This window comes from Sprattus sprattus (assembly GCF_963457725.1).
Source record: "Sprattus sprattus genome assembly, chromosome: 9".
Taxonomy (NCBI): Eukaryota; Metazoa; Chordata; class Actinopteri; order Clupeiformes; family Clupeidae; genus Sprattus; species Sprattus sprattus.
In genome coordinates, this window is record NC_137928.1 from 29108960 (window position 1) to 29131500 (window position 22541).

The following is a 22541-nucleotide window of genomic DNA, read 5'->3' on the forward strand; positions in this document are numbered from 1 at the left end:
GCCTTTTGAAGTAGGACGTGCACGCTCAGGTTTAGCCTGGATGACATTAATACACATGATTAAGGGTCCGTCGGCAGACCGGTATAGCCCGTTCTCATTTAGCGAGATTAACCTGACGTGCTAAAATGACAATTGATTAACTTAGCTTCAGTTCTACGCCGAACAGGGCCCAGTACTGTGTATGTTACATTGCTGTTGTGAGGCAATAAAGTGCCAACTGTTCAACTCAACATCAACTTCTTTTTGTGGGTTAGTCAAGGCATAACACTCCCCGAACCTAGGTGGATGTTAGTGCCTCTACTAGCACCCCTGGTCAGTGTAACAGGTGCTACACATATAGACAAAACATTTATTTGTATTTACAAATATATACACAGTTGTGAATTAATGGAATGGTTTAGCATTCACTTTGGGGACCACCCTCTCCCTGTGAAACATGAGTTCAGCAAACCAAAGTGCCTGGGAACATCAGGCTTTAGACTTTGTCTTCTGGGAAGGCCTATTCCACTTCCCAGCCTCTTGGCAATAATGTCCTTCTGCAGGTCTGGAATGTAGTTGTAGCCTTAAGTCTCCTTCAATATACACTCCAGCACTTGGAATTCTTGTTGTAGTACTATCTGTGCCTAGTCATGTAATTGCACAATTCCATAACTGTTAAGTTAAGAACTAATGATTTATTTTTTGTAGTGCAAAACTGTTAAAACAAACACTGACATCTAGCGTCCATCACGACTACGTGCAGGAAAGCGGTGGTTGTGGTAGTTGTTAACAACTGATAAAAGGATTATACCTCCATTAAAGTTGGTTGAACATGTTCAGTACACTGTAAAGAAAGGGTAAAATATGTTTAACAGTAACTATTCTGGTCATTCACTGTGAAAGAACACTTGACACACAGATCACACAGGTGAAAAAGGATTATCTCCAATGCCAGGGTATTGCCATGTGACACATGTCACACTATGCTGAAGAAACTAAAGATTGTGTCTCAATGAAAGGGGGGTGGAATATGTTCAGGACACTCCAAACATTAAATAAAATGTGTGAGGTAGATGTGAATTGCGTCCCTGAATGCTCCAGAATACTTTAAACATAGGCCTACACACAGGCGAAAATGCAGTATTTTTAATTGCAGGACCATATGACACATATCACACTATGCTGATGAAACTAGAGATTGTGTCTCAATGAAAGGGGGGTGAAATATGTTCAGGACACTCCAAACATTAAATAAAATGTGTGATGAAGATGTGAATTGCGTCATTGAATGCTCCAGAATACTTTAAACATAGGCCTACACACAGGCGAAAATGCAGTATTTTTAATTGCAGGACCATATGACACATATCACACTATGCTGATGAAACTAAAGATTGTGTCTCAATGAAAGGGGGGTGGAATATGTTCAGGACACTCCAAACATTAAATAAAATGTGTGATGAAGATGTGAATTGCGTCATTGAATGCTCCAGAATACTTTAAACATAGGCCTACACACAGGCGAAAATGCAGTATTTTTAATTGCAGGACCATATGACACATATCACACTATGCTGATGAAACTAGAGATTGTGTCTCAATGAAAGGGGGGTGAAATATGTTCAGGACACTCCAAACATTAAATAAAATGTGTGATGAAGATGTGAATTGCGTCATTGAATGCTCCAGAATACTTTAAACATAGGCCTACACACAGGCGAAAATGCAGTATTTTTAATTGCAGGACCATATGACACATATCACACTATGCTGATTAAACTAGAGATTGTGTCTCTATGAAAGTGGGGTGGAATATGTTCAGGACACTCCAAACATTAAATAAAATGTGTGAGGTAGATGTGAATTGCGTCCCTGAATGCTCCAGAATACTTTAAACATAGGCGATCAGACAGGCGAAAATGCACTATCTTTAATGGCAGAGCCATATGACACATATCACACTTTGCTGAAGAAACTAAAGATTGTGTCTCAATAAAAGTGGGGTGGAATATGTTCAGGACACTCCAAACATTAAATAAAATGTGTGAGGTAGATGTGAATTGCGTCCCTGAATGCTCCAGAATACTTTAAACATAGGCCTACACACAGGCGAAAATGCAGTATTTTTAATTGCAGGACCATATGACACATATCACACTATGCTGATGAAACTAGAGATTGTGTCTCAATGAAAGGGGGGTGAAATATGTTCAGGACACTCCAAACATTAAATAAAATGTGTGATGAAGATGTGAATTGCGTCATTGAATGCTCCAGAATACTTTAAACATAGTCCTACACACAGGCGGAAATGCAGTATTTTTAATTGCAGGACCATATGACACATATCACACTATGCTGATGAAACTAGAGATTGTGTCTCAATGAAAGGGGGGTGAAATATGTTCAGGACACTCCAAACATTAAATAAAATGTGTGATGAAGATGTGAATTGCGTCATTGAATGCTCCAGAATACTTTAAACATAGGCCTACACACAGGCGGAAATGCAGTATTTTTAATTGCAGGACCATATGACACATATCACACTATGCTGATGAAACTAAAGATTGTGTCTCAATGAAAGGGGGGTGGAATATGTTCAGGACACTCCAAACATTAAATAAAATGTGTGATGAAGATGTGAATTGCGTCATTGAATGCTCCAGAATACTTTAAACATAGGCCTACACACAGGCGGAAATGCAGTATTTTTAATTGCAGGACCATATGACACATATCACACTATGCTGATGAAACTAAAGATTGTGTCTCAATGAAAGGGGGGTGAAATATGTTCAGGACACTACAAACATTAAATAAAATGCGTGATGAAGATGTGAATTGCGTCATTGAATGCTCCAGAATACTTTAAACATAGGCCTACACACAGGCGAAAATGCAGTATTTTTAATTGCAGGACCATATGACACATATCACACTATGCTGATTAAACTAGAGATTGTGTCTCTATGAAAGTGGGGTGGAATATGTTCAGGACACTCCAAACATTAAATAAAATGTGTGAGGTAGATGTGAATTGCGTCCCTGAATGCTCCAGAATACTTTAAACATAGGCGATCAGACAGGCGAAAATGCAGTATTTTTAATTGCAGGACCATATGACACATATCACACTATGCTGATGAAACTAGAGATTGTGTCTCAATGAAAGGGGGGTGAAATATGTTCAGGACACTCCAAACATTAAATAAAATGTGTGATGAAGATGTGAATTGCGTCATTGAATGCTCCAGAATACTTTAAACATAGGCCTACACACAGGCGAAAATGCAGTATTTTTAATTGCAGGACCATATGACACATATCACACTATGCTGATGAAACTAGAGATTGTGTCTCAATGAAAGGGGGGTGAAATATGTTCAGGACACTCCAAACATTAAATAACACATATCACACTTTGCTGATGAAACTAAAGATTGTGAGGTGTGTAAAGATGTGGACAAGGGGAAAGGTGCTGTGAGAATCATGTTCTTTGATATATCCAGTGCTTTTAACACCATCCAGCCCCTCCGACTGAGAGTGACAAGCTGGTGCAGACGGGTGTGAACGTCCACCTGGTATCCTGGATCACTGACTACCTGACGGAGAGGCCACAGTTTATGAGACTGTGCTGTGCAGCACCGGCACTCGGCAGGGGACTGTGCTCTCACCGCTCCTGTTAATCCTGTACACATCGGACTTCACCTACAACACAGAGTCATGCCACATCCAGAAGTTCTCTGATGACTCTGCTGTTGTGGGATGTATCAGGGATGGACAGGAGGGTGAGTACAGGAGCCTGGTGGACAACTTTATGCAGTGGTGCAGGCACAACCACCTGCAGCTAAACACCACTTAGACGCTGATGCAATCTACAAGAAGGGTCAGAGCCGGCTCTACTTCCTGTGGAGCTTGAGGTCCTTCAATGTCTGCAACAAACTCCTGCGCATGTTTTACCAGCCTGTTGTTGCCAGCGACCTTTTTTATGCTGTGGTGTGCTAGGGTGGCAGCATAAAGAAGAGGGATGCAGGGCGACTGGACAGGCTGGTGAGGAAGGCGGTAGCTGTTGTTGGCACTGAACTGGACTGCCTCACCACAGTGTCGGAGAGAAGGACCCTGAGTAGGTTGCTGACCATCTTGGACAATGTCCACCAACCACTACACAGTACTCTCAACAGACAGAGGAGCATATTCAGTGGCAGACTCCTGTCGATGTCATGCTCATCGGACAGGCTGAGGAAGTCCTTTGTCATCAGGGCCATTCAGCTTTATAACGCCACTCATAAGGGGAGGAGGAGGGAATTTGTGTATAAGCTACTGGATGACCTAAATTTCCCTCGGGATTAATAAAGTATCCATCTATCTAAACTGTATGGCAGAGGGGAGCGTAATGTACTTAATGTTACACCTTTCAAGAACACCGAACATAAAAAGTTTAGAGGGAAAAAAACAGTTCCTCACTTGCAATAGGATAGCACTGCAATTTATTCTCTCTAGTAAAAGAAAGTGTTACATCCAATTTTCCCAGCTATTTATTGGCCCTATGAAAGACCAAAAGGTCAAAGACGTAGTGTGAAGCTACTTAGAACAATTTGGAGATGTAATAGGGGTGATATACAACAGTTAGTGAAGAGTATACATACTCAAAAAGAAAATAACACTAAGATTGATTTAACCACCACACATCAGGTATATAATCTGAGGCTGGTCAATAGAAGACATGGAACCACTATTAATCCATAATTTCCTCTTGAATTTCAACAGAGACTTCATAATAGGTATAATTAGGCATAATTTGACTACATACATGACCTATACTGAATCCAAAATAGGAGAATATAAAAAATATAAGCCTACACTGTTAATACAAATAGCACCAATACAAATATAGACAGTTTGAGAGGGTTCATGTCTGCAGAAGATATGATTTAAAGTGAAGTAAAACCTGTGCTTTCATGATGTAGTCCTGGTTATTAAAGTTTAGGTTTTTTTTCAATCTTATACATAGGCCTGCCTAGTCAATGGTATCTTATAACCATTTCAAGGTAACTTCTAAACAGTACCAAATATGTATACTATATGCATTGTAATCCTGTTTTGCTCTTATAATGCCAGTGCACTGATCAAATACATTATTTTTAATATAGTTTTCTGCTACAAGTATCCTGTACGTTTAAAAGTAATTTAATATATCTCACCTTGTTTTAAAACAAGTTAATACAATGCACAGATAACACAATACTATTATAAACAATGATCTAGCAAGTAGTCAGACTCAGACTTTATACTGACAATTAGGCTACAATAGCTTTCAAACACGCTTTCAACTATTTTCCCGATAATTACGACAAATGCAACAAAAACTCGTTCCATAAAAAAGGGTTTTATATAACCCAGTCGATTTACAGGGCTGTTTGTTGTAAAAACCTTTCATTTGATACAAAAAACGTATTTTACTTCCTCGTTTCCTTTTACTTCCTGGGGTTATTGTGGGTTATCGTTGCTGAAAGAACGGAACTCCGTCTTTGCAGCTCGAGCTTCCGTGTTTGCAGCCGTGACCCTAGACATATCCCTGCACCGTGATCGCCCTCAGGAGAGAAATAGACAGCTTCAGTGACAAGCAAAACCCTAGCGATGGCCCATCCATGCCAATAGCAATAGCACAGTACAATTACTTTCCTTTAGCAGACGTGTGATCGCGCATATCAGCCGTCCTCTCTCTCCTCGGTCCTGCGGCACAGCTCTTCATAAACGGGACCCCTCGGAGAGAAAGCATAGGCTACTCAGAATGAAACCGGACACTCGCTGGCCCGCACACACACAGTAAGTTGAGTTAAACAGTGGATACTTTCCTTCACTGAGTTGGTTTGTTGCGTTCTCTCAATCCTCCAACCGCCAGCGGTGTGCCGTCTGCCTTCCATCAGCTGTTTCTCTGAGATCACGTCATCAGGTCGACCCGGGGTTCTCTCTCTCCAGCGAACTTCACGTTCTCTATAAAAAGGGATTTTCCTCCCAATGTCCCCAATCACAACTCCCCATGAATCACAGTCCAATTAGTCCAATCAGTCCATCACCCAATCAGTATTCCCTTCGTCTCTGGGAATCATCCAGCACAAGGCAATTGTCCATTATGCCGACATGAACCCAAACCACAAATACATTACACAATTAACAATTACATCACTTAATATTTATACACACATTGATACATCAAAACCCCACTGATCGTGACACAAGCTCAATGATTTCCCAAACCCTGCTCTTCCACTCTGTACAAGCTCAATGATTTCCCAAACCCTGCTCTTCCACTCTGTACAAGCTCAATGATTTCCCAAACCCTGCTCTTCCACTCTGTACAAGCTCAATGATATCCCAAACCCTGCTCTTCCACCCTGTATCTGCCAAATGGAGTTCCTGTGCTGTATGCACCTTGTGCATGCTGAACTGCTTCTTGGGGATTCCACTACCTCCCTGTTTTTACCGTAGGAGTAGTGTTCTTGACTACTGGTTCCTTTGACAACCAAAGAGTGCACTTGTCACCCCGCTCCACTGGCTGCTGGTAGCTGCTCACATTAAGTTCAAGTCACTTATGTCGTCTGGCACTGCCGTCTGTGCAAGCACGGCAATTGAGACTATTCTCATTTGAAGTTCCACGTTGGTGGAATGAACTGCCTAGCACTACCAGAGCAGGGGCGTCCCTCTCTACCTTCAAGAAGCTCTTGAAGACCAAACTCTTCAGAAAGCACCTCCCTTCCTAACTGGCTCCTTGGCTAAACTTGCACTTAAGCAGTGACAGTCCCACACTTATTTTTCTTTCTATGTCGTTTTCTATTGTTATTTAAATTTTTTAAAGCAGTATTTATTGTAACACCAAGTTTTATTGCTCTTAGCTTGACTGTTCTCTCCCTTGTAGGTCGCTTTGGACAAAAGCGTCTGCTAAATAACTAAATATAAATGACTGTGACAAAGTCATCTCCAGGCTGATCTTAGCACATTTCAACTCCAAGCTGGTCATTGGTAACTCCAAAATTCCACTACTTAGACATTATGAAGATGAAGACGAAGCCTTTTCCTAGCTGCCTTTTTCATTTTCTCAGGTTTGTCCACTTCTGAAATAGCAACTTCATACAAAGTCAAAGGCCACCTGCAAAGCCAAAAACCCAAAGCCTCAAAGTCCATAATCCCAAACTGCAAGCACCACAATTTCAATTTACCAGGTAAGCAGCCTCTTACCACCAACGACCCATTTAGATACCTTTACAATTACCTCCGTAGCCATGGTGAAAGCTTGGATACATCACAACTGTGGACCCCCCAAGTTAATTTAATATTGGAACTGAAAATACTTTATGACCATAGCCTATAAAAATGTCCACATGCAAAGCACATTGCAATCTACTGAAAGAATGGAACAAGTTGAATGAATCAGTCAGTGTATCATTTGCTGAAATTATTTAAATGTACTTTCTCTCTAAATTTAACACAACTGTCTGACACATTTTAGCCAGAATGATCTGCTTTCTGGCCCTCATCACAAGGCTTTGAGATGTTGAGCATCATTTTTCTGTTATTATGACTGCCGCGCGACAGGATCGTTTTGATCCGTTGCACCCCCGTCGGACTGGATCCGTTTTAGAGAGGGTGGGGTGATCCAGTTTTCTGTGAATAAGTCGAAAACCGTAGGGCTTAGGAGGACCACATTTTTTTTTGTATGTTGGTCTTAAGAGGCCACGTCAACCATTCCACTACCACTTATTTTATGTATAGCGCCACCTAGTTACAAATGAAAAAGTGTTGTAAAACATTTTAATTGTAAGTTGACAAGGTCAGAACTGCACGAAATCGGAGGTGTGGGATCATTATGACACCTTCTGACTGCACGTTAAGTTTCGTGGAATTCCGTTTACGGGGGGGCATGCAATAAATTGATTTATATGATTATACACCAACTGGCCTGTAGGTGGCGCGACACAGTTTTCTTCGAATAATCCCGAGAACCGTAGGGCCTTGGAGGGCCAAATTGTTCTTGTATGTTTGTGTTAAGGGGCCATGTCAACCCATACCATAACCAGTCATTACATGTATAGCGCCACCTAGATAAAAATTAAGAGGCAAAAATGAGGTGTTTTAATCGAATATATGTCAAAGTGCTCGAAAAATTACCAAATTTGCCAGGGACATCAAGCATGTGACCGTCCATCTTCGGTAGAGTTTTTGTCCATAGATGGAGCAAAATGGCTCTGTAGCGCCCCCTAGAACATTGCAAAAAACCTGTGCATTGGGGTTATTTTGGCGTAGCTTGACGGAATTCGGTACACGTCTTCATCATGCTTGGACGCACCAAAAAGTCTCTCAACGCCATGGTGGCAGGTCCACATTTTGAGTGGAAGATGCGTTTTGACGGTGTTTGCACACCTCGCATCTGATCGAACTTCTTCGACAAATGTAATGGTAACGCCTTGAAATGTGGTCAGGTTACTCTTCAGCCATGGGCGACTAAAAGTTATATTGGATTTCCTCATTTGTCGGAAGGTGTGGGCGTGGCAGACCCTCAAACTTTGCCAACTTGCCAGTGCTTGCCACAAAACACAAAGTCTCTTATAACTCTTGCGAACATTGTTTGATCCAGAGAAAATGTCTAAGGGTGGACGCTGGCCCAAACCCCGTACATATGCCTGACTGATATCACCTATAGCGCCACCTGTTGGTGGTTGGAAACTTCACTTTGTTTCCACACCTCTTTATGAGACCTGTTTTAACAAACTACATTGCAAAAGAAAAATATACCAAAACAATCCACAAAAAAGTAGTACACAAAACATTACATTACCAAATCATCAAAATCTATCACAAATAATTCCTTTAATACATAAAAATGAAACACAAACCAATTTAAACACACAAAACACATAAAAACACACAAACACACTGACAACCATGACTCATTCTGTGTTAAAACCTACTGAACAGTTCGGCGGTCATATTTTGTAACGCTTTGCGCTACGTCTAGTTATGTAGGCTACTTGTTCTTGCGTTTGCCATTAAGCTATTGACAACCTATGATTACAGATATGCATATAAAGCAACCTAGCTCTGTCTAGTCACTGTCTCTTTTCTTCCCCTCCTCCTCTATACTCTAGATCTCTACTGTGGGTTACTACTGCAGTTTTACCATCTGATGTACTTGCAGAAGGCTTCTGCTAACAGCTGCCCATCACTACCAAATTGTTATTGCTATTTACCCAAGATATAACCAAATGCCACAATACACACACTTTCCTTTTGTATCCACTGTCAATCATGTATGTATGCTTGAGTGTGTATATATCCTGCATGTACGCTAAAATGTTTTATCCTGAATACTGTATATATGAATGAATTCACTTGCTTCTGATTCTGTTCTCCTCCCTTCCCTCCTGCTCCCCCTCTTCCATCTCTCTACCCGGTCGGTAGATAAGCTGGGCTCTGCTCAAGGTTTCTTCCTGGCTGCTGGTTAAAATGACGTTTTTCCTTGTCACTGTCACCTTCATGCTTTTTCAAGGGGGTTCAGGCCTTGGCCTCTGTACATTCCCTTGAGACGGTGTCAGTTAGTGGCTCTATATAAATGAAGAACATTGAATTGAAGTGAATTGTTCAAGCCACTCCCCACACAGAGTTACATTCATGTGTGTATCCACATACATTTTTTCCCGAAGATCAGGTTTGTTGTTGACACACATACACAGTAACCACCTGTAGAGGTCATCAAAGTACTCAATATTTAACTGGACTCCTTCAAAGCAAAGGTAACACACATTTTGATTTTGTATTGTTCAAAATACGCATGCAGGTCTGGCTCAGCCAATAGAATGAGAGCCCATGCAGCAGATGAGTGAGTTTGAACACTTATCATTGTGCGTCAACGTTAAATGTGCCCATCTTAACAGGTTTTGAACATCACTCTGAAATCACACTCATCACCGCTGTTTAGCTGTGTGCGTACAAGCTATTTTAAACAAGTGTTTAAGGCTTTAAAATGCAGGCTAAACACCCTTTGTAAATATGGCCCTATGTAAATGTGGCCCTATGTGTTAATTTGGCCCTATGTGTATAATGTGTGAATATGGCCCTATGTGTATTATATGTAAATATGGCCCTATGTGTATAATGTGTGCAATCTTTTTCATAATTTGTGTTGATAAACTCATCCTTGTCCCAGAGGTCCTCCATTCTGAAACCATTTTGAAATTATAAAATGCATTAGTGAGTTTATCAAAGCCAGCATCCTTGTACTAACTTGGCTGCATTCAAAAGGAAGTCTTCCAGTTGAGGACTTCAGGCGCTGGGGGCAGGGGTGCAGGAGGAAAGGGGATGGCCTGTTTCCTCAGGAAAAAAAGCATCACCAGCCGCTACAAAACAAGCCCGCCAGGAAGTAGTCCCATATGTCTGGCCTGTCCGGAGGCTCATTGTGGCTCCACAGTGCCAGCAGTACAGTCCATACAGTAACAGCAAAGGAGTTTGATATGTCACTTGTCTAACAGATCCAACATTCTCATGTGCTGAGAAAGGTAAGAGTTGATCTTCTGACCAGGAGCTGCTGAGCTTCTCTTTGCTGCCTTGAAGCCATTTTCCCAGTTGTGGGGGTTTCTGTTGACGTGATACATAATCCTTTTGTGGAACAGACTACTTTTCAAAAGAATGGGAGAACCTGTTCTGATATTTTTAGATTCTTCCAGTGTTTAAATGACATGAATAGTTCTGTTTTTTACTGTGGTTCTTATTTTTTTTTTTAAATAAATATAAAGTATGCATGAATATGTTTATACCTTTAGTAATATAATCACAGTTCCAATCTGTGTTAATCTGGTTCAAATTGGTATATATTTCATCACTGAATACTAGGCCTATAACATTTCTTGCTGAAATATATTCAGATTATTATTATTTGCAGATGGATGGCAGCCACAATCTCACAATAACTCAAACTAATCTCCCTATTAATCAGTCTTCTCTCTTATCCCAGTGCTGTTATTTGTACCTGTGACCGTCCCACTCCTGAATAACTGCTGGAAGTGACATACATGAGACAAAATCATATCTCGCTAAATTAAAATGTGGACAAAACCTTGAAATAGGTAGTTCCATACCAGGATTCTAAAGGTAGGCTAGACCATTATTGTGACCGAGATTAATGTGATACAAATATTTGAATGCAGTTAATGCAGTTTACTTCCGGTGTGCGTTGACCACTGACACGAAACTAGTGCGTGCCTACAGTCAGTTAGGCAGGAGCAACCAAGACGGTAGTAAAAGATGGAGAGCTGAGGGATTGTTTGGCGGAAAGTTTCTGTTTAAGAGGCAAAATGACGGAACAATCGACAAATCTAAAGTTGTGTGTAGCATTTGTCAAGCTGAATTGAGCTGTCACAGAAGCAACTCGTCTTTAAGTTATCACCTTAATGCAAATCACCCGACAGAAAGCAGCCCCAGGTTAGATGATTGCCAACCCACACTCCACGACGTTTCTAGGTAAATAACTAGACCAGTCCGTGAAAAGGTTACCAACGCTGTATCAGTTTAGGTTGGTGGTGACTGTCGGATTTACCGTCAAGTGGCAGCATTGTGTTTCGCATATATTCCTTGCTTGACGGCGAGAGAGCACGAAAAAAATACCATTAAACAACAGTGTCTTAAATACACGCTGTCTGAAGTGATTACTCGTAAATAGGATTCGACGGACGTCAGTAAAGTTGCATTAGTGCTGTTTTTGTGCGTTATCATTGGAGTGGTTATGCTTTTCTGTGGACAGATACCAACTCAAACGACTGCCCAGGAATGATTGGTGCTATTTATGTTGATAATAGATTGCAGCCACAGATTTAATTCATTATTTAAATTATTCTGATCATTATTTTGACCTATTTGAACCTATTTGTTTGCATGTCTGAAGCATCACCTATTTTAATTAGGCCTAGCTGAGTGGTCTTGTTTGCATGTCCCATCACTTGTTTTGAGTGCATGCTATCTTTTGGGTCTTTTCTGGTTTGATTTCCTTGCTTGTTTGCTGTGCACAAATAGGCCTAGGCCTACTGAAATTAAGTTCTCTGTGTGTATTTTTGCTGTTTTCTGGTGCACAATACAATTTTGATGCAATATCTAGAGTTAGATTTTCTTTTATTTATTTATAGGCTTCCACCTGTGGCAGGTGCTGATGTTGCTTTTTCTCACACATAACAATCGCTTATTAATTAGAATGAATGGATTATAGATTCAATTAGCCTAATGGAATATAGATTCGCTAAAATAAGCGGGGTGTCTGTTGGACCCCGACCTGTTACAAATACGAAAAGTTGGGCCTCGGAGTCGAAAAGGTTGGGAACCCCTGGGCTAGACAAAGTGCAGAACAACGTGAATGTTTGCCTCCTACTGCTTTGCTGATGAAGATAAGGTGATCCATTTGGCAGGACTAATTAGACCCATATGTCCACTAGGGCAGGGGTTCCCAACCTTTTCGACTCCGAGGCCCAACTTTTCGTATTTGTAACAGGTCGGGGTCTCATTTTATAGCTTTGGTGTATAGTACTTTCATTGTAGATGCACGACAGTTCATTTCCACGAGGGATCAATAAAGAGACTATCAACTCTTTGAGAAAGTTAACAAGCTGCACACATTGCCTTAGAGTTATTACAATCCTCACGTTATGTGTGGCCTGATTTCATGGGTTTGGGTGACAAATCCAGCGATTTTTTTCTCCCTTGTCATTAGGGGGAATATTGTGTTGACAAAGCTCTGCAAAAGCTATATATCACGTCCTGCAGTTCACGTTACAACCGAGCTGACGAGAGCGGACACTGATCTCAACTGCTGATGTGCACTGGTTAACTTGCTTAGCTTCTGTTAGCTAAACTAACGGTGCACTGTTTAACTTGGTTAGCTTCCGTTAGCTAAAATAACTGTGCACTGCTAAGCTTCCGTTAGCTAAACAAACTGAACCATGGCAAACAAAACGATAAACCTCATACGTGTAAAGTTGAGGTTAACAGCTTGGGTATGATCAGTGTGTGTGAAGGTGATATGTGTGTGTGAAGGTGACTAACGTGAGTTAGCTGGTTAGCTTGCATAGCTTTGGTTATAAGAATACAGATAGGGGAGAGTGGGTTGTCTGGGAATTCCCTGCCCCTTCACTGCATTTCATTTGCTCAGTTAGTCTGGCAAACTACTCATCAGCGATCCACTTCACTCACGTAATTGGACACGCCTTTAACCAATCAGACCAACGATACTATACAATGATACAACGATCGGTAATAAGGCAAACACATATTTTTTCTGTATGAATTGTTCCAGGGCAAGTTTCTGTTCTGTTTTCAAAGAAAACTTGCCTTATCGAAGTTTTGCGGTGCTTCGGCGGCCACCATGTCCAATGTTAAAAAACTCTCCGTGCAGTAGATTTTGTAACATAGCCGTTTTAAGTTTAAATCCGCCAATGGTGCGCCAGGTAGCCAAAAGCCAGTTTGTGATTGGCTCCAAGGATTCTGGAAATCTTGAAATGAACGGCTATCCAAAGTTGGCCAGACCCAGTGCAGAGGCAAAATCAATTTGGCCGGAAGAAGTGGGGCGGGACTTCCCAGACTAGAGAGTGGGGTAAGCAGCTCAACCAATGAGCGAGACGGTGCGCCGGCCAATGATAGCCCACCTCATTTGCATACCGAGACAAGAATGAATACAGAAATAAATGCAGCCAGAAATGTAAATGTAGGAGAAAGAAATGCAAAAAGGCGCGAGAAGAAATAAATACGGTACGGGAAATAGTACAGTAAAAAAATGTGTAAATAAATAGAAAAATAAAAGGAGGAAGAAATTAATTTGGGAATTAATGTAAGCGTAAATAAATGTAACAGTAAATAAAAAGGACTCATTTTCCATTTCCATTCACATAACTGCATGATATATTTTTTTTATATTTTTTCATTTTTAGTCATTTTATTTATTTATGACTCACATTTTTACATATGTATTTATTTTAAATTATGTCATTTTTGGCTTTCCATACAAATTGAGTGAAATCAATAGATAAGGTGATGCACCCAATAAACTGTGAAAGAGCCGATAGAGATATGTCTGGAGGGTGCAAGGGTTACATAATGCTGTATAGCTTTTCAACGGAAGCTCTGATCCTGCTCAACTTTTGTGTGTGAGTAGTAAGGCACCTAGTGGACATGTACCAATTGAAAGTATGTTGATAATGTATTTCGCTTGTGTACTGTAAGCCTCTAAACACAGTGATACAATAGGCGGAAATCATATAATTGATTTTTCATGTTGAAATAACACTTTACTTTTTCTGGTATACCAAATCAAATGGTTTTGAAGTCAAATATTTTCTCAATGAGAAATTAGTCTAGCCCTCCCAGAAAGAGATATATCCATTGTTCAGTGTTTTTTGGGGGGTATGGACTCCATATCACCCTCTAAAGGCAATATGGTTATGAGCAAAATACAGAACGAGCAAGAACCAGACAGGGATCCGTGTCAAAGTAAAAGACAAAGACTGACCAGAGAAACATGATTTGACATCCGCAGCTAGTGTTTTATTTGCAGCCAGGAAGCCACAAGGAGAGAAGGCCTGTACCCTATAAGTACTGGTGCAGGTGAAAGTACAAGTTCAAAAGTCCTCAATGCCGCCTCAGAGAGGTTTGATGAAATAATACATCTTCGTGAGCTGACCCATCAAGATCTATTTGCTTATGATGCAAATTATCACAGAAGCTGCCTTGGACCCTATATTTCACAAATAACATTTCAGCAGCCAGAAAAAAGCATCTGTCAGAAAAGAAAGAAACACGAAAGACCTTTCATTGAGCTAACTCAAGAATTAAATGAGACAGTTTTTTTCAAAGAATATGACTGTCACTGCACACTGAGCGCTGTAACTGAGATCTATGTAAGAAAACTAAGTACAGCTGAAGAACCAGCAATGCATAAATCATGGAAACTCAAAGAAAAGTTGATCGAACATTATAGAGACACGCTGATTTTCACTGAACGTCCTGGACAATCTGATCTGATCTCTTCTGGTGGCATTACTGTTGGTCATGCAATGAAAGTCCCTCCTCAGAGAAAAACAAGCAAAAGATGGTGAGACAATGCCTCTACAGAGAACAGAGGCTCTCACTGATACTCAAATCCTATACCAGGCTGCAGGTATATTAAGGAAAATTATGGGAGAGGTTGAGCATGAGCCTCAATTCTACATAAGCAGTGATAAGCTTGCACTTCTCCAGTGCAGTAAATATGTACCAAACATTCTATATGATTTTGTAAACTGGTGTGTTACTTCAAGTGCATTTAGAAAAGTGCAGACCTGCAATGAGGATCCAGCTCTTAAGGATAATCTAAGTGTTCTAACCTTTTGCCATGATCTAATTGCACAGTGCTACAGCAGCCGTACACCTATCACACTAGGACTTGGCATAATGATCCATCATGAGTTTGGCAGCAAGGCCCTTATCAACAAGCTTCACACTATGGGTCACTGTGTGTCTTATGATGCTGATCTTGCTTCCTATAGCAAAGCACAACAGATTCTATGGAGTAAACCTGAGGCATTGGATGGGAAGGTTACAATGAGAATGGGAGGCATGCACATCACCATGGCCTTTCTGGCAAGCATTGGAAAGCAGTATGCTGATGGGGGCCTCTTTGACACTATAACTGAGTCTGGTCTGTACGCTGAGGCAACAGCTTGACCTATGCTTCAGGGGAAACAAGTTGCAAGAGGGGAAGCATTAAACTTGTATCCGAGGCTCTGTTTAGGCTCTTATGGATAGAAATGGTATCCTGACTTGACAAACAAGGCCAAAGTCCATTGACTGGTGCACAGGAGGACCTCCTGCGAAATGTACAGCATGCCTTTCATGGCAAAGACCATGGCTCTGCCAGACAGTTCTTTAATGAAATGGCAACAGACCTTCCTGAGATGAGGAGAAAAATACAACAGTTTTCAGAGCGGAGTTCAACAATCAGCAACTTTTAAGTACTGGCTGCATTTCATCGAAGCGGCTGATCTCTTACTTAGAATGCTACGTTCAGAGTGTGAGGCGAACTTTGAACTTCATCTCAATTGCATGTCTGAAGCAATACCGTGGTTCCGGGCTGCTGGGAGGATGAACTACGCAAAGTACGTGCCAGTTCACATAGCTGAAATGAAAGCTCTTGAAAAAAGCCAACAAGATTCCTACAGATTCAGGAGAGAAGGAGGGTCTGTTGTGCTACGCTCAGACGAGAGAAACTTCAACTGTGTGGCCACTGATCAAGCCCTTGAACAAACAATCAACAGAGAAGGAAAGAGGCATTGTCGGCTTCACTCTACGAAAGGGAGCTCTGAAAAGATGGCTCATCACAAGGCATGTCACAAGTGAGTACTGCAATGCCATGACAGATTTGCGATGGAGTAGCACCAGAATCGCACAAAGAGCATGGAGCAGCCCGCATGGACAGAGATGAAAATTGTACAGATAATGCAGTTTGTACAAGACAGGCAGAACCCATTTGATTTGGAGAAAATTCCTGATGAGCTTATCAATATTGCAAGTGGACAAGTAGCATCACAAAAGGTGACAAAAGATCTCCCAAGTTTTCTGGAAGATGGGGAAAAGCAAAATACAGCTGTCATCGATGAACGCCTAAAGAGTGAAACACCAAAAAGTTTCTGGGACCCTGAGAAAAGACACAAATTGGCAACATTCACAGATAGGAAAACTTGCTTAACAAGCAGTACATCTAAAAAGCTTCACATGGATTCAGATGTTCTCTTCAGAAGACTCCTGGCTGTTTCAAAACAAAGAGACGTGTCATCAACTGTCAACCAGCGTGTCATGCACTCACTGTTTGTGACACAACTAGCAGTTTGTATAGAATAGGAAAGACTACAGCATTCACCAAACTCAAGACCCATCTCAGCGAGCTCAAAGAACTGGCCCATTTTGGACTCTCTGCATGCTTGGAAGAGTCTTTGCCGGTAGCAAGAGAATATGTGCTTCTGCTTTACGGAAAAAGGAAAAAAGAAAATGGACGAATGTGCACTAACTTGGATGAACTGAGGTATATAATTGCATCAACAACAGATGCAGCCTCTGCAAATCTGCCGCCAACAGAGGATGCATTTGAACAACATGTACAAAAAACAATGTATCAGACAGCGATATGGTGCCATAGTCACATCCCTAAACCTCTGTTATGGATTCTATCGGCAAGGGATGGATTGTCAGAGATGGAGCCATTGAACCAGTCCTATTTAAGAGACCCCCAGCACCTACAGAGGTCAGAGACATTACTCATTTGTATTGCAAAGATGCAAACTGTGGAGAGAGTGGAAAGTGCCCCCAAACGTGTCTGAAGAACCTGATATTTGACATTCTAGTATCTACGTATATACTTCGTCCATTTATCACTTACACACATCTGTATTCTGTACACACACGCACACACCTATTGACTTTATTGTATGCATCTGTATGCATCCTTTTTTCATACACTTGGTTCATGGTTTGTTTCAATAAAATGTTCTATTTACGCCTTGTGGTGGTATGTTTTAGAGGCTTGTAATTTAAAATAAACTTTACTTTATTGGGTTACTCACATTCTGACTGTTTGGGGATGCAGTACAGCCATCTGGTCTTTCCCTCTCCAAATATGATGACCATCAGAGTGAGCATTCTCAGCTTAAAGGCTTTTATGCCACCTATCCCCCATTCTGAATGACCAAATTTGTTCTGTTTCAGAGAGGTGGTATGTCTTAAGAAATCTTATTTGCAATAAACCTGTACCAGATATCTCCACACAACCACTGTTTTTAGTTATATAGCATCGTAGGCCATCCAGTAACAGTATATTTGACAGGAATCTATGTGTTTCTGATAAATGAGAGAAAAGTAAAGGAGTTCTCTTTTCCCATCACCACAAAAATACAATGTCTGCCTAAACTGAAGCTATTTTTACAGTACTATATTTAAGTATTTCTTTAGATAAATTACATTTTGACCCTTTGGTGAGGTAGGGCATGTACCTGGTTCATTGCTCAGCAAATTTGATGAAGATAAGTGTGAGCATTATCAGGTTATAGGCCTTTTTGTCACCTCACCCCTATTCGGAATGGCCTAATTTGGCTCTTTTTCAGAGATTGGGTTAGGTCTAAAGAATGATCCATACAAATTATTTGCACCAAAATCAAAGTTCACAACAATCCATTTCATTAATGGGAGACATATGGGATATGAAAAAACACTGTTGTGTTTTGTTCTAACTCGGGTAGGGGTATCTCGAAAACTAAAGCCTTTTTTGGGGACTTGCTGCTAGTCTAGTAAGGTATAATGCAACATTGGATGTTGGTATCTTTCTGATAACTGTAAAAGACCATATCTCCTGCCTGAGGTCCTTGGGCTGTGCTTATACTGCTGTGCTTGATGTATGTGTGTCAGAAGGCTGACCATCATATGTATGGGTTTTGTGTATTAGGCTGACTTGAGCAGAGCCACCATCAGTAGACATATAAAGTATTTCCCCAGACGTGGCCAACCATACAATTTAGGATTGTGAATGACTGGTTATTTTCACTGGGTTGACCCTGATTCCTCTTATCAATGATATTTTCAATTCACATTCGCTATAAAGTTGTGTTATATACTGACGTTATAAATACATGAAGTGTAGAAAAACACACGTTGTAGTCTTGTGAGCATTTAGCAAAGCAGCCTCTGAAGGTGATATGACCAGAGTGGTGCTCAGGTGAGAGCTGAGAGGCACTGAAATTAGTCCTGAAATGCTTACTGGAGTTTCCAGACTGTTTGGGATCACAAAAGACAAAGGGCCAGTTGGCACGTGGGGGCATCCTCTGTTTACATGTCAACTCCAACTGTTTATGACAATAGAGACTGGAAGATATCAGTTCATGCTGGTTATGACCAATGCCCTTTTCAGCTAGACACCAGGCAAGGTGTCTATCCACTGTAAGCTACTCCAATGTTTTTTTTTAATATCAGGAGGTATATCTATCTTGACACCTCCACACTTGGTGGTAACCTATATTACTAATAACTGTTGAAATAAACACATGGATTTCTAAAATTCATTCAGATTACTAATATATCAAGGAAGTTTTTCTGGGGGGAACTGCAGTAGTGTAGTTTGTATTAGATATGATACAGTTGAGTAGTTTGTATTAGGTATTCAGTAGAGTATGTAAGATATGATACAGTAGATATGATTTATCTTTGGAATGCAATACGCAGTGACACCCTTCTTTCAGCATGAGGAGAGTTTTGGACAAACAAAAAAGAACTTTGGAAAGTGAGAAAAGAATTTCACATTACACATTACATTATGTGTTGTATTGTGCCAGTAACAATCTGCACTAGACCTAGGCACAAACAAGAATGTATTGAAGACACCTCACACCAAGGGTATAGTAAATAGATATTGGTTTCTTTACAAGGTTATGATCCAAAAATCAGTCATAGAGTATTATTAATTACATTGCTTGCTGACCTCAACATTCTATAAGTGTTAATTATCAACAGTCAACGGTCATTGCTGCAGTCTTTGCAGCTCTCTCTGTCTCTCGCTCTCTCTCATTCCTCATGTATCTATCTTTTACTCTATCTATCTATCTATCTTAATATCCTGTTTCCCCATCTATTTTATTTCCTTATCTCTCTCACCCACTCATTCCCTCTTTCAGTCATTCTATCAATCAATCAATCTATCTCTTTCTATCTTAATATCCAGTATTCTTACTATTTAATTTGTTTATCTTCTACTCTCACACACTCATTCATAACTCTCTCCCTTTCTATCATTCTGTCACTCTGTCAGTCTCTTTATTTTTTTCACTCTATTTGATTTCTAACATCTCAATCTCTTTAATGTATCTGTATGTCTCCTTCACTTATTCACTCTCTTACTCTCTCTCTCTCTCTCTCTCTCTCTCTCTCTATTCCTTCTCTTTAATTTATTTGTCTTTCTTTTTTACTCCCTCACTCTCTCTGTAGAATCGTAGACCTCAACTTTAAAGTTTGTTAGTGGCATAATAACCAATACTGTATACCTGGATGGATTGGATTACATTTTACCTACCTAACCTGAAATCCGGTTTTAAGTGGTTTGAGGTAGGACTACAGTGTGAGGCCCCAGTAAAGGCATTAATTGCAGTTATTTACAGACCTCCAGATTATAATACAAACAGTTCTTGCCAAATCTTTATAACCTACTGCACTGTTTAGATGTTATCAGTCACTCACCAGCATTGTCTGAGGAGACTTCAATGAAGATCTAAAAACCCAACAAAACAACAACTTCCCTTAAACTGATGTGCTCTTCTCTCTGTGTGCGTGCATACATATATTACACATATTTATATTAGTTATTTTTCTTTGAATGCACTAGTTTTTCCTGGAGATTCCAATTCGTATTATTCTTCAGAAGTTAATTCAGCTTGAACCACTTAACATAGAGACTTAGTTCAAATTTGTGTAGGTCTTGTAATTAGCACGATGGGTATGTTCTTAACATTTTTCTTTGATACTTTTTAGATTATTAAAGAAAAACTAGTACCTGGTGAATTAATCCTGGAATAATAATAATAATAATAAGTCCTAGTTTTGCATATCCTGAAGGAAACAACAGTGCATGCAAAGCAAAAGTAAAAAATTCCAAATAAATATGAAGTCAAAGATTAGGATGCAATTCAAGGAGTGCAGAGAGAGACAAAGAAGAACAAAAGCTAAAATGAGAGGTGTGTTAAGATAGAGACACAGAGAACAGGATAAATGAATATTGAGGAGTAACATAGTATAAGATACAGAAAAAGAACTAAAAAAACACAGAGATAGATTGACTGAAAGAGAGAGATAGATTGACGGAAAGAGAGAGATAGAGAAAAAATAAAAAGATGGGGAAGTTAGATATTAAGATAGGGAGGAAGAAATAAAGAGAAAGGCAGAGTGAATAAAGGAGAGGGAATGACTGAGTGACGTGAGAGTCAGAGAAAGCTGACATGGAAAAAAATAGAGTGGGAATTGATGGAGAGAGTAATAGAAGGAAAAATGGAAAGAACAGTGAAAGAATCATTGTAAACAGAAAGGATGAAGAGAGTAAAGATGAAAACAATGAGGGAAATTTGAGTGATACGTAGAAAAAGAGTGAGTGTAGAGTAGTTGTAGAGGAATAGATAGATAGACGGATACAGAGATGGAAAAAAACCAATTGGTGTATGGAAGGTGCCTATTATCTCCTTGTTTGTCTCCTTGTGTTAGGCCTATATGGACAGGGACAGAGAGAAAGGGGGCCTTCAGATTGGAGCAGGTGTTCAGGCCCTGGGCACTGTAACGCACCATGAGACAATTTGATTGTTTTGGCTCTGTATAAGTAAAATTGAATTGAATTGAAACAGAGGTGCATGACAAATGAATTACCCTACTTCGATATCACAGTGCCTCAATGTAAGTCTATGGAAGAAACTGTATTCGTTTTAATATCTTAAAAAGTATAACGTTGAAAAATAAATGAAAAATCAGTGTCCTACTGAAGACAAAAGTTTGAATTAAGTTAAGTGGTTCTGAGTTAAGTGGTTCGAGCTGAATAAATAACATAGAAAGGTACAAAAAAGAGGAAGAATTCACAGGATAACAGGAACAAAGAAGCCAGTGATTAACAGCCCAATGCATTGCTTTGCATACACTGACATAAGGTTTGCATTTCCTGAAGGAAATACAAATGCAAAAAAAGCTAAATTATAAATAAATATTAGATTTGCATGTCCTTAAGGAATATCAGTGCATGCAAAGGATTAAGTTCAAATCAAATATACATTTAAAGATTAGAACGATTCAATGCATGCAGAGAAAGACACAAGTAGGTATCTTTTAGGAATAAGCTACTATCTTGTGCATACAAGATAATAAAGCTGTTCCCACAAGAGACTTATCCTGTGCGCACAAGATACAAAATCTCCTTACAGGACTTTAGGGGCTCTGCAAATATTAGGATATAGAATACACAAATAGCTAGATAGGCTAAAGAAACACAGACAATGCTAAAGTGAAGGAAGTTTAGAAAAAGGACATAGCATAAGTGTCTTTTACAAGACCCACAATAGCAAAATGTTCAATATAAATAAATATCAGTAAAAGATTAGAAGATTTGACACAATTCAGTACAGAGAGAGACGGATAAAGGAGAAGGGAGGCAAAAAGGAAGAGAGAGGTGTGTAAAGACTGATAGATTGAAAGGAAGAGAGAGAGAGAGAGAGAGAGAGAGAGGTGTGTAAAGACTGATAGATTGAAAGAAAGAGATTTGGAAAGAGAAAGAGGGATACAGTATGTAATGTGAGACTAGGAAGGTGATGAGGACATAAAATGTAGTTAGATGGATAGATAGAGAAACAGGCAGAGAAAGAGAGTCAAAGAAAGAGAAAGATGATATACAGTTTGGATACAAAGAAAGTAAAGAGATGGTTACATTAGATAGAGATAGAGTCTCTGTAGGGATCCTTTCCATGTAGTCAGACACTTGGAATGAC